Below are 13768 nucleotides of genomic sequence, written 5' to 3' on the forward strand. Positions count from 1 at the left end.
CTTTCGAATCGAACGCCTCAAAACGCTTCGTTATGCCGGGCAAAACAACATCCGACGAGGCGGATTTGAACCACCGACCTATGGATAACTATAAACCTACTACAGTCCACCGCTCTACCAACTGAGCTATCGTCGGACCGTCAGACACAAACAATACCATTTGATATTTCTAATTAACCCCGTATGTTTAAACTCTTATTTCATCTGTCATTATTTTTTATGATTTTTAAAGCTTTTCCTATGGATTTGTCTGACATATAATGAGCACCCATTCCATTTGTTTTTGGGTTTTCATATTCTTTTCTATTAGATTAGGAGCTCACCCAGTTTTTTGTATATTCATCCGATGAATCAGGTGCTAATATTAACTCATTAATTAAATATATTCAAATTTATTTCTTTTGGCTTATTTAATTTCTTCCTATAAAATCAGATTTTAGGTTATGCATCATATTTCTCCTTTCCCAGTCTATTACACTTACAAACTCGAATGTTCACTGTATAGATTAAACCATTCCATCAATTCACCACTCCATCTAGCCAATTTTGTCCCACTCTATTAGATTTATGTATAGTACTCTTTACCATCTTATAAGTCTTCAATTACACTTTTACTTTTTATAATTAACTTGTAATGTACACTTTACAATACGTTTTTGTGAAAGAAATAGAAAAAACACCGCATGGCACCATCCATAAACAACAAAGTAGTTTATCGTTCTCGGAAGAAGCTTAAATGTTAAACTAATGTAAATGAAAAAAGATTCGAATTAGAAAAGACGTGTTTTTTTCTCCTGAATAAAGTAAACAATCTTTCTTGTTGTGCTTTGAAGAAGTTATTTGAAGTGCAAGCTTAGAATTGAGTTTTATTATGCTTTTTACCTTGTTATTGTTTTTATACTGTATTATGGTATAATTAAATTTTTTGAATTCTATTGGCTTTTTACATGTTTTAAACGTTACGCAAAATACACACAACGATTAACACTGCGCATGCAAGTAGTGACTGCGCATGTTCTTTGATTTTTATCTCTTATGATCGGGGATATCTTATGCAAGTTTAGGGCAATAACATAATTAGAAATACACGATAGATTGGCAAGTTTTATTTAAATTAGCAAGCTAGATAATAACGAAACATTACAATTCATTCTGGGAAACGAAAATAAAACCTATGTTTATCACAGAATGCTAAAGATCAAAGCATAAAAAAATTAAAACTTATTGGATGCTTGTAATACATTCTTCAGAGATATAAAAGGCTGTTATGTGTATTAAACACAAAGTTCTCTAATTACCAGCTGGGTAGGACAGACTAAAAGTATTATAATGTACTATAAAATAACGGAATAATAAAAACAACGGTTCATTGGTTTTTTCTCAGGGATGGCCACTAACCATTATGAAGCATTATCCTATTGGAAAAAATATTCCACGTAAGAAAAAATACATATATCATGTGGCCCTTATGAGTTCGACGAGAAGAGTATATCCATGTCACCAATACGGCCGTTCTATTTTTTAACTAAACAAATATGCTATCTACCTTGAATCACATAGTGTCAGACAGATGAAAACGAATGTCCATTCCACTTGAAGGATCATAAAATCGCTCTTGCACAACGCTTACATACAGATATGATTAATAATATTTGTGCACGCAAAATGATACTGCTGATGGATATCATTCACAGCCAGTGAATTGGTAAATTTTCGAATAATAACCATTCAAATTAGATTCCCACAGTTCTTCTGACTTAATTGGTACTTAGATCTAAACACCTACTAAAATTAATTTCAGATTTAATAAATGACGTCAACAGATTCTAAAACACAATTTAAACAATCATTAGATGAATAATCAAATGCAAATTAACACGCAATAGAATTAATGCAATTTTTTTTTCTGTTTTCAGAATACTTAACTGGAAGGATATTAGCCTCAGAGAAATAATCACCCAAAATGACTTTTATGTATAAAAGATATATCTATACACACTAAAAAATGAAATAGTATTAATACAAGAAATTCTATCCTCTATAGAAGGTATGTATTTATTTCTGTGTTATAAATAAAACAAAACATTGCCAATCGAATAGTAAACATATCTTGACGTTTAGGGACTATTAATTTATTATGATAAATCAATATATTTCTGTAATTTTACGTTGGTGTTATTCATTTAAACACAAACTTGAACAAATTTTACCGTTGGTCCCTAAGTCTGTATGTGTATAGTTTTATTTTTTACATGTGATATATATTGTTGACTGTGTATTGCTCAAGTCCCGCCTTTTCTCGAATTTTTTAAAACGTTCGTTAGAGTGCGTAAGAATCGACAATGTACTAGGTGTGTATGAAATACCAGTAAATGAAAGTATTGTCGCGAACTTTGATGAAGGTTCTTAAGTGAATTTGTTCCGACATTAGGTTTACTACGAGGAATTAAATATCTCTCTCGGCAAGAAGTAGGTTTTAACGGTACAAAGCCAACCGAACTAGCTATTTTAAGCGAGATGCAACAATATCAACTCAGAATTAATTTGCTCATCGTGGACTTGAATCAACTATAATATATTTAGTTCTAGACTGGATATAATATTCACTGTTGTCTGTAAATTTGTAAAACTTGTATATAAACTAAAACTATTACTAATAAACGTTATTGTAAATTGTATTATCTTCATATTTCTATAGTAAAAAATATGTGTCAAAAACGAAAATTGTGTGAATGAATCTCGTTGAGAAATATCACAAATTTAATACATATTAATAGATTTGATAAACTACTATTAAAATTTCCGATTATGTGAAGTAGTATTACGCAACGTACATAACATAATAAATCCGAAACTGAAATACGTAACAGTACACGCATACTGTGCAAAACAGTTAAAGAATAATCGTAACTTGTGAGTCTTAGCTATCGCAAAGCCAAACCAGTTATAAAATAATTTTAATCATCCTTGCTCTCCTTTGTTTATTCTTATGCATATTAAGTTCCTACTAATTACTCATGTGATAAAATTCGAACAATTTATTATCCAGCTATATGGTCTTCCCTACCATCTTATTTTTTAGTGTAATGAAAACGAGTGATAATTTAAAAATAGGATATATTTTAAAGTAGATTTAGAATATCCAAAAAATCTACATAACTATCGTTCAGTTATAACCCTAGCACCAGAAAACTGAATAGCTACTAAATGTATAAAACGACAATTTTATTTGATAAGAATAATTACGTTCTTCACTATAAAAATCTTAAACGAGTTTTATCAATGAGAGTAAAGCAAAAAAATGTTAGGGTTCAAACAGTCTGATTGACTAAGAAATATATTAATCTAAATGCATAAATTATAACCAAATGTAATTATATGATTTTCAAAAAAATAAATAAAATGTTAAATAATTATCTGTTTGGAAATACTGTGGAAAATATCAAAACACGAGTTGATACAAAAACGTGTTCCGATCCAAACAAAGTTTAATAATTAATAACTACACCAAACTTCAGGGACAGAATAATATTTATAGAAGGTTAAATAAACAAATTTATGTTGGTATGAGCATCATAGCTCTTTCGAAATCACTTAAAATTGATATATCATGTTACCTATTCTTATATTTAAGAAATCGAAATAGATGATCTCTTTTTTTATTGTATACGAAGGCTATAATTTAGAAGTGTTAGACTAGAGAAAAGGTGCCTAGTCATCAACAACCACCGCCAGTTTTTGGGCTACTTTTTTACCAACGAATAGTGGGATTGGGCGTCACGTGATAACGCCGCCTCGGTTGAAAGTGCGAGCATGTTTAGTGCCACGGGGATTCAATCCGCGACGCTCGGATTTCGAGTCGAACGCCTCAAAACGCTTCGTTATGCCGGGCAAAACAACATCCGACGAGGCGGATTTGAACCACCGACCTATGGATAACTATAAACCTACTACAGTCCACCGCTCTACCAACTGAGCTATCGTCGGACCGTCAGACACAAACAATACCATTTGATATTTCTAATTAACCCCGTAGGTTTAAACTCTTATTTCATCTGTCATTATTTTTTATGATTTTAAAGCTTTTTCCTATGGATTTGTCTGATATATAATGAGCACCCAATCCATTTGTTTTGGGTTTTCATATTCTTTTCTATTAGATTAGAGAGCACCCAGTTTTTTGTATATTCATCCGATGAATCAGGTGCTAATATTAACTCATTAATTAAATATATTCAAATTTATTTCTTTTGGCTTATTTAAGTCCTTCCTATAAAATCAGATTTTAGGTTATGCATCATATTTCTCCTTTCCCAGTCTATTACACTTACAAACTCGAATGTTCACTGTATAGATTAAACCATTTCATCAATTCACAACTCCATCTAGCCAATTTTGTCCCACTCTATTAGATTTATGTATAGTACTCTTTACCATCTTATAAGTCTTCAATTACACTTTTACTTCTTATAATTATCTTGTAATGTACACTTTACAATACGTTTTTGTGAAAGAAATAGAAAAAACACTGCATGGCACCATCCATAAACAACAAAGTAGTTTATCGTTCTCGGAAGAAGCTTAAATGTTAACCTAATGTAAATGACAAAAGATTGGAATTAGAAAAGACGTGTTTTTTCTCCTGAATAAAGTAAACAATCTTTCTTGTTGTGCTTTGAAGCAGTTATTTGAAGTGCAAGCTTAGAATTGAGTTTTATTATGCTTTTTACCTTGTTATTGTTTTTATACTGTATTATGGTATAATTAATTTTTTGAATTCTTTTGGCTTTTACATGTTTTAAACGTTCTTCTGGTACGCAAAATAAACACAACGATTAACACTGCGCATGCAAGTAGTGACTGCGCATGTTGTTTGATTTTATCTCTTATGATCGGGGATATCTTATGCAAGTTTAGGGCTATAACAAAATTAGAAATACACGATAGATTGGCAAGTTTTATTTAAATTAGCAAACTAAATATTAACGAAACATTACAATTCATTCTGGGAAACGAAAATAAAACCTATGTTTATCACAGAATGTTAAAGATCAAAGCATAAAAAAATTAAAACTTATTGGATTCTTGTAATACATTCTTAGAAGATATAAAAGGCTGTTATGTGTATTCAACACAAAGTTCTCTAATAACCAGCTGGGTAGGACAGACTAAAAGTATTATAATGGGCTATAAAATAACGCAATAATAAAAACAACGGTTCATTGGTTTTTCTCAGGGATGGCCAGTAAGCATTATGAAGCATTATCCTATTGGAAGAAATATTCCACGTAAGAAAAAAAATAAATATATCATGTGGCCCTTATGAGTTCGACGAGAAGGTAGATCCATGTCACCAATACGGCCGTTCTATTGCTTAACTAAACAAATATGCTATCTACCTTGAATCACATAGTGTCAGACAGATGCTAACGAATGTCCATTCCTCTTGAAGGATCATAAAATCGCTCTTGCACAACGCTTACATACAGATATGATTAATAATAATTGTGCACGCAAAATGATACTGCTGATGGATATCATTCACAGCCAGTGAAATGGTAAATTTCGTATAATACCATTCAAATTATATTCCCACAGTTCTTCTGACTTAATTGCTACTTAGATCTAAACACCTACTAAAAATAATTTCAGATTTAATAAATGACGTCAACAGATTCTAAAACACAATTTAAACAGTCATTAGATGAAAAATAAAATGCAAATTAACACGCAATATTCTGTTTTCAGAATACTTAACTGGTAGGATATTAGCCTCAGAGAAATAATCAACGAAAATGACTTTTATGTATAAAAGATATATCTATACACACTAAAGAATGAAATAGTATTAATACAAGAAATTCTATCCTCTATAAAACGTATGTATTTATTTCTGTGCTTATAAATAAAACAAAAACATTGCCTATCGAATAGTAAACATATCTTGACGTTTAGGGACTATTAATTTATTGCGATAAATCAATATATTTCTGTAATTTTACGTTGGTGTTATTCATTTAAACACAAACTTGAACAAATTTACCGTTGGTGCCTAAGTCTGTATGTGTATAGTTTTATTTTTTACATGTGATATATATTGTTGACTGTGTATTGCTCAAGTCCCTCCTTTTCTCGAATTGTTTAGAACGTTCGTTAGTGTGCGTAGAAATCGACAATGTACTAGGTGTGTATGAAATACCAGTGAATGAAAGTATTGTCGCGAACTTTGATGAAGGTTCTTAAGTGAATTTGTTCCGACATTAGGTTTACTACGAGGAATTAAATATCTCTCTCGGCAAGAAGTAGGTTTTAACGGTACAAGGCCAACCGAACTAGCTATTTTAAGCGTGATGCAACAATATGAACTCAGAATTAATTTGCTCATCGTGGACTTGAATCAACTATAATATATTTAGTTCTAGACTGGATATAACATTCATTGTTGTCTGTAAGTTTGTAAAACTTGTATATAAACTAAAACTATTACTAATAAACGTTATTGTAAATTGTATTATCTTCATATTTCTATAGTAAAAATATGTGTCAAAACGAAAATTGTGTGAATGAATCTCGTTGAGAAATATCACAAATTTAATACATATTAATAGATTTGATAAACTACTATTAAAATTTCCGATTATGTGAAGTAGTATTACGCAACGTACATAACATAATAAATCCGAAACTGAAATACGTAACAGTACACGCATACTGTGCAAAACAGTTAAAGAATAATCGTAACTTGTGAGTCTTAGCTATCGCAAAGCCAAACCAGTTATAAAATAATTTTAATCATCCTTGCTCTCCTTTGTTTATTCTTATGCATATTAAGTTCCTACTAATTACTCATGTGATAAAATTCGAACAATTTATTATCCAGCTATATGGTCTTCCCTACCATCTTAATTCTTAGTGTAATGAAAACGAGTGATAATTTAAAAATAGGATATATTTTAAAAGTAGATTTAGAATATCCAAAAAATCTACATAACTATCGTTCAGTTATAACCCTAGCACCAGAAAACTGAATAGCTACTAAATTTATAAAACGACAATTTTATTTGATAAGAATAATTACGTTCTTCACTATAAAATCTTAAACGAGTTTTATCAATGAGAGTAAAGCAAAAAAATGTTAGGGTTCAAACAGTCTGATTGACTAAGAAATATATTAATCTAAATGCATAAATTATAACCAAATGTAATTATGATTTTCAAAAAATAAATAAAATGTTAAATAATTATCTGTTTGGAAATTCTGTGGAAAATATCAAAACACGAGTTGATACAAAACGTGTTCCGATCCAAACAAAGTTTAATAATTAATAACTACACCAAACTTCAGGGACAGAATAATATTTACAGAAGGTTAAATAAACAAATTTATGTTGGTATGAGCATCATAGCTCTTTCGAAATCACTTAAAATTGATATATCATGTTACCTATTCTTATATTTAAGAAATCGAAAGAGATGATCTCTCTTTTATTGTATACGAAGGCTATAATTTAGAAGTGTTAGACTAGAGAAAGGTGCCTAGTCATCAACAACCACCGCCAGCTTTTGGGCTACTCTTTTACCAACGAATAGTGGGATTGGGCGTCACGTGATAACGCCGCCTCGGTTGAAAGTGCGAGCATGTTTAGTGCCACGGAGATTCAAACCCGCGACACTCGGATTTCAAATCGAACGCCTCAAAACGCTTCGCTATGCCGGGCAAAACAACATCCGACGAGGCGGATTTGAACCACCGACCTATGGATAACTATAAGCCTACTACAGTCCACCGCTCTACCAACTGAGCTATCGTCGGACCGTCAGACACAAACAATACCATTTGATATTTCTAATTAACCCCGTATGTTTAAACTCTTATTTCATCTGTCATTATTTTTTATGATTTTAAAGCTTTTTCCTATGGATTTGTCTGATATATAATGAGCACCCAATCCATTTGTTTTTGGGTTTTCATATTCTTTTCTATTAGATTAGGAGCTCACCCAGTTTTTGTACATTCATCCGATGAATCAGGTTCTAATATTAACTCATTAATTAAATATATACAAATTTATTTCTTTTGGCTTATTTAAGTCCTTCCTATAAAATCAGATTTTAGGTTATGCATCATATTTCTCCTTTCCCAGTCTATAACACTTACAAACTCGAATGTTCACTGTATAGATTAAACCATTTCATCAATTCACAACACCATCTAGCCAATTTTGTCCCACTCTATTAGATTTATGTATTGTACTCTTTACCATCGTATAAGTCTTCAATTACACTTTTACTTCTTATAATTATTTTGTAATGTACAATTTACAATACGTTTTTGTGAAAGAAATAGAAAAAAACACTGCACGGCACCATCCATAAACAACAAAGTAGTTTATCGTTCTAGGAAGAAGCTTAAATGTTAACATAATGTAAATGACAAAAGATTGGAATTAAAAAAGACGTGTTTTTTCTCCTGAATAAAGTAAACAATCTTTCTTGTTGTGCTTTGAAGAAGTTATTTGAAGTGCAAGCTTAGAATTGAGTTTTATTATGCTTTTTACCTTGTTATTGTTTTTATACTGTATTATGGTATAATTAAATTTTTTTGGATTTTGGCTTTTACATGTTTTAAACGTTCTTCTGGTACGCAAAATAAACACAACGATTAACACTGCGCATGCAAGTAGTGACTGCGCATGTTGTTTGATTTTTATCTCTTATGTATGGGGATATCTTATGCATGTTTAAAGCTATAACAAAATTAGAAATACACGATAGATTGGCAAGTTTTATTTAAATTAGGAAACAAGATATTAACGAAACATTACAATTCATTCTGGGAAACGAAAATAAAACCTATGTTTATCACAGAATGCTAAAGATCAAAGCATTAAAAAAATTAAAACTTATTGGATGCTTGTAATACATTCTTCAGAGATCTAAAAGGCTGTTATGTGTATTAAAAACAAAGTTCTCTAATGACCAGCTGGGTAGGACAGACTAAAAGTATTATAATGTACTATAAAATAACAAAATAATAAAAAAACGGTTCATTGGTTTTATCTCAGGGATGGCCAGTAAGCATTAAGAAGCATTATCTTATTGGAATAAATATTCCACGTAAGAAAAAATAAATATATCATGTGGCCCTTATGAGTTCGAAGAGAAGGGTATATCCATGTCACCAATACGGCCGTTCTATTGCTTAACTAAACAAATGTGCTATCTACCTTGAATCACATAGTGTCAGACAGATGCTAACGAATATCCATTCCTCTCGAAGGATCATAAAATCGCTCTTGCACAACGCTTACATACAGATATGATTAATAATAAGTTTGCATGCAAAATGATACTGCTGATGGATATCATTCACAGCTAGTGAAATGGTAAATTTTCGTATAATACCATTCAAATTATATTCCCACAGTTCTTCTGACTTAATTGCTACTTAGATCTAAACACCTACTAAAAATAATTTCAGATTTAATAAATGACGTCAACAGATTCTAAAACACAATTTAAACAATCATTAGATGAATAATCAAATGTAAATTAACACGCAATAAAATTAATGCAATTCTTTTTTTCTGTTTTCAGAATACTTAACTGGAAGGATATTAGCCTCAGAGAAATAATCAACGAAAATGACTTTTATGTATAAAAGATATATCTATACACACTAAAGAATGAAATAGTATTAATACAAGAAATTCTATCCTCTATAAAACGTATGTATTTATTTCTGTGCTTATAAATAAAACAAAAACATTGCCTATCGAATAGTAAACATATCTCGACGTTTAGGGTCTATTAATTTATTACGATAAATCAATATATTTCTGTAATTTTACGTTGGTGTTATTCATTTAAACACAAACTTGAACAAATTTACCGTTGGTGCCTAAGTCTGTATGTGTATAGTTTTATTTTTTTACATGTGATATATATTGTTGACTGTGTATTGCTCAAGTCCCTCCTTTTCTCGAATTGTTTAGAACGTTCGTTGGTGTGCGTAGAAATCGACAATGTACTAGGTGTGTATGAAATACCAGTGAATGAAAGTATTGTCGCGAACTTTGATGAAGGTTCTTAAGTGAATTTGTTCCGACATTAGGTTTACTACGAGGAATTAAATATCTCTCTCGGTAAGAAGTAGGTTTTAACGGTACAAGGCCAACCGAACTAGCTATTTTAAGCGTGATGCAACAATATGAACTCAGAATTAATTTGCTCATCGTGGACTTGAATCAACTATAATATATTTAGTTCTAGACTGGATATAACATTCATTGTTGTCTGTAAGTTTGTAAAACTTGTATATGAACTAAAACTATTACTAATAAACGTTATTGTAAATTGTATTATCTTCATATTTCTATAGTAAAAATATGTGTCAAAACGAAAATTGTGTGAATGAATCTCGTTGAGAAATATCACAAATTTAATACATATTAATAGATTTGATAAACTACTATTAAAATTTCCGATTATGTGAAGTAGTATTACGCAACGTACATAACATAATAAATCCGAAACTGAAATACGTAACAGTACACGCATACTGTGCAAAACAGTTAAAGAATAATCGTAACTTGTGAGTCTTAGCTATCGCAAAGCCAAAACAGTTGTTAATGAATTTTAATCATACTTACTCTCCTTTGTTTATTCTTATGCATATTAAGTTCCTGCTAATTACTGATGTAATAAAATTCGAACATTTTATTATCCAGCTATATAGTCTTCCCTACCATCTTATTTCTTAGTGTAATGAAAACGAGTGATAATTAAAAAATAGGATATATTTTAAAAGTAGATTTAGAATATCCAAAAAATATACATAACTATCGTTCAGTTATAACCCTAGCACCAGAAAACTGAATAGCTACTAAATTTATAAAGAGACAATTTTATTTGATAAGAATAATTACGTTCTTCACTATAAAAATCTTAAACGAGTTTTATCAATGAGAGCAAAGCAAAAAAATGTTAGGGTTATAACAAACTGATTGACTAAGAAATATATTAATCTAAATGCATAAATTGTATCTAAATATAATTATGAATTTCAAAAAATAAATAAAATGTTAAATAATTATCTGTTTGGAAATGCTGTGGAAAATATCAAAAGACGAGTTGATATAAGAATTTGTTCCGTTCAATCAGAGTTTAAAAATTAATAACTAAAGCAAACTTCAGGGACAGAATAATAGTTACAGAAAGTTAAATAAACAAGTTTATTTTGGTATGAGCATCACAGCTCTTTCGAAATAACTTAAAAGTATTATATCATGTTACCTATATCTATATTTATGAAATCGAAAGAAATGATCTTTTTTTTATAATATACAAAGGTTCTCCGTCTTTAATTTAGAAGTGTTAGACTAGAGAAAAGGTGTTAGTCATCAACAACCACCGCCAGCTTTGGGCTACTCTTTTACCAACGAATAGTGGGATTGGGCGTCACGTGATAACGCCGCCACGGTTGAAAGTTCGAGCATGTTTGGTGCCAGGAGGATTCAAACCCGCGACCCTCGGATTACGAGTCGATCGTTTTAACACGCTTGGCCATGGCGGGCAAAATAATATCCGACGAGGCGGATTTGAACCACCGACCTATGGATAATTATAACTCTACTACAATCCACCGCTCCACCAACTAAGCTATCGTCGGACCGTTTGACACCAACACTACCATTTGATATTTCTAATTAAAACCGTAGGTTTAAACTCTAATTTCTTCTATCATTATATATTTTATGATTTCAATTATTTTTCCTATGGATTTGTCTCATTATTTAATGAGTACCCAATCCAGTTCTTTTCAGGTTTTCATACTCTTTTCTATCAGAATAGGAAGTCACCCAGTTTTCTATATGTTCATCCTATGAATTAGGTGCTAATATCAAGTCATTATTTAAATATATTCAAATTTATTTCTTTTGGCTTATTTAAGTCCTTCCTATAAAATCAGATTTTAGGTTATGCATCATATTTCTCCTTTCCCAGTCTATAGCACTTACAAACTCGAATGTTCACTGTATAGATTAAACAATTCCGTCAATTCACAACTCCATCTAGCCAAATTTGTCCCACTCTATTAGATTTATGTATAGTACTCCTTATCATCTTAAAAGTGTTAAATTACTCTTTTGCTTCTTATAATTATCTTCTAATGCATACTTCACAACAGGCTTTTGTGAAACAAATAGAACAAAAAACACTGCATGACACAATCCATAAACAACAAAGTAATTTATCGTTCTCGGAAGAAGCTTAAATGTTAACCTAATGTGAATAACAAAAGATTCGAATTAAAAAAGACGTGTTATACTCCTGAATAAAGTAAACAAATTCTCTTGTTGTGCTTTGAAGACGTTATTTGAAGTGCAAGCTTAGAATTGAGTTTTATTATGCTTTTTACCTTGTTATTGTTTTATACTGTATTATTGTTTAATAAAATTATTTGGGTTCTTTTTGCTTCTTACATGTCTTAAAAGTTTTAGTGGTACGCAAAATAAACACAACGATTAACACTGCGCATGCAAGTAGTGACTGCGCATCTCGTTTGATTTTTAATATCTTATGATCGGGGATATTTTATGCAAGTTTAGGGCTATCACAAAATAAGAAATACACGATAGATTGGCAAGTTTTATTCAAATTAGCCAACTAGATATTAACGAAACAATACAATTCAATCTGAGAAACGAAAATAAAACCTATGTTTATCACAGAATGCTAAAGATCAAAGCATAAAATAAATTAAAACTTATTAGATACTTGTAATACATTCTTCAGAGATCTATGAGTCTGTTACGAGTATTAAACACAAAAGTTCTGTAATAACCAGCTGGGTAGGACAGTCTAAAACTATTATAATGGACTATAAAATAACGCAATAACATAAAAAGGTTCATTGGTTTCTAACTCAGGGATGGCCAGTAAGGTTTATGAAGCATTATCCTATTGGAAGAAATATTCAACGTAAAAAAAAATACATATATGATGTGACCCATATGAGTTCGACGAGAAGAGTATATCCATGTTACCAATACGGCCGTTCTATTGCTTAACTAATCATCCAAGTAGACAAATATGCCATCTACTTTGAATCACATAGTGTTAAAATCACAAAGTTAAATAAACAAATTTATGTTGGTATGAGCATCATAGCTTTTTTCGAAATCACTTAAAATTATTATATCATGTTACCTATTCTTGTATTTAAGAAATCGTAAGAGATGATCTCTATTTTAAGATATACGAAGGCAATCCGTACCTGATTTAGTAGTGTAAGACTAGAGAAAAGTCAGTTAGTCATCACCACCCACCGCCAGGATTTGGGCTACATTTTTACGAACGAATAGTAATATTGAGCGTAACATGATAACGCCCTTACGGTGGAAATTGCGAGCATGTTTGGTGCCAGTGGGATTCGAAGACGTGACCCTCACATGAGGAGTCGGACGCCTTAAACACCAGTTTTTCAAAAAGGTTTTCTTTCTCGGAACACAAAGTATAATAACTCTTCTAATTAACTATGTTTACACTTGTTGTACAAATACGAAGTCTAGTCATCTTTCCAGTTAACCATCTTGTTTGAAAAAAATGTCTAGTTACAAGTTAGACATCAAAGATTATTTGGTTGCCTGAAAACAAAGTCTTCTAACAACTCCAGCCAACTAAGCTTACTTTCTTTTCTAAACACATTTAGGAAACATCCTACTTGATCAAGCTTACAATCTTTCTTTGAATATAACATCTAGTA

General features: G+C 30.9%; 4 non-coding genes across 4 annotated transcripts; all 4 read right to left on the reverse strand.

Annotated features, from left to right (window-relative positions):
* Positions 1–50: 50 nt before the first annotated feature.
* On the reverse strand, positions 51–136 carry TRNAY-GUA (transfer RNA tyrosine (anticodon GUA)). Its single transcript is given in 2 exon segments — positions 51–86; positions 100–136. It is a non-coding gene; the product is annotated as a tRNA-Tyr (tRNA).
* Positions 137–3901: 3765 nt separating this feature from the next.
* TRNAY-GUA (transfer RNA tyrosine (anticodon GUA)) lies at positions 3902–3987 on the reverse strand. The gene is given in 2 exon segments: positions 3902–3937; positions 3951–3987. It is a non-coding gene; the product is annotated as a tRNA-Tyr (tRNA).
* Positions 3988–7727: 3740 nt separating this feature from the next.
* TRNAY-GUA (transfer RNA tyrosine (anticodon GUA)) lies at positions 7728–7813 on the reverse strand. The gene is given in 2 exon segments: positions 7728–7763; positions 7777–7813. It is a non-coding gene; the product is annotated as a tRNA-Tyr (tRNA).
* A 3772-nt stretch (positions 7814–11585) lies between these two features.
* Positions 11586–11671, reverse strand: TRNAY-GUA (transfer RNA tyrosine (anticodon GUA)). The gene is given in 2 exon segments: positions 11586–11621; positions 11635–11671. It is a non-coding gene; the product is annotated as a tRNA-Tyr (tRNA).
* Positions 11672–13768: the final 2097 nt, after the last annotated feature.

This window comes from Tachypleus tridentatus, chromosome 13 (assembly GCF_004210375.1).
Source record: "Tachypleus tridentatus isolate NWPU-2018 chromosome 13, ASM421037v1, whole genome shotgun sequence".
Taxonomy (NCBI): Eukaryota; Metazoa; Arthropoda; class Merostomata; order Xiphosura; family Limulidae; genus Tachypleus; species Tachypleus tridentatus.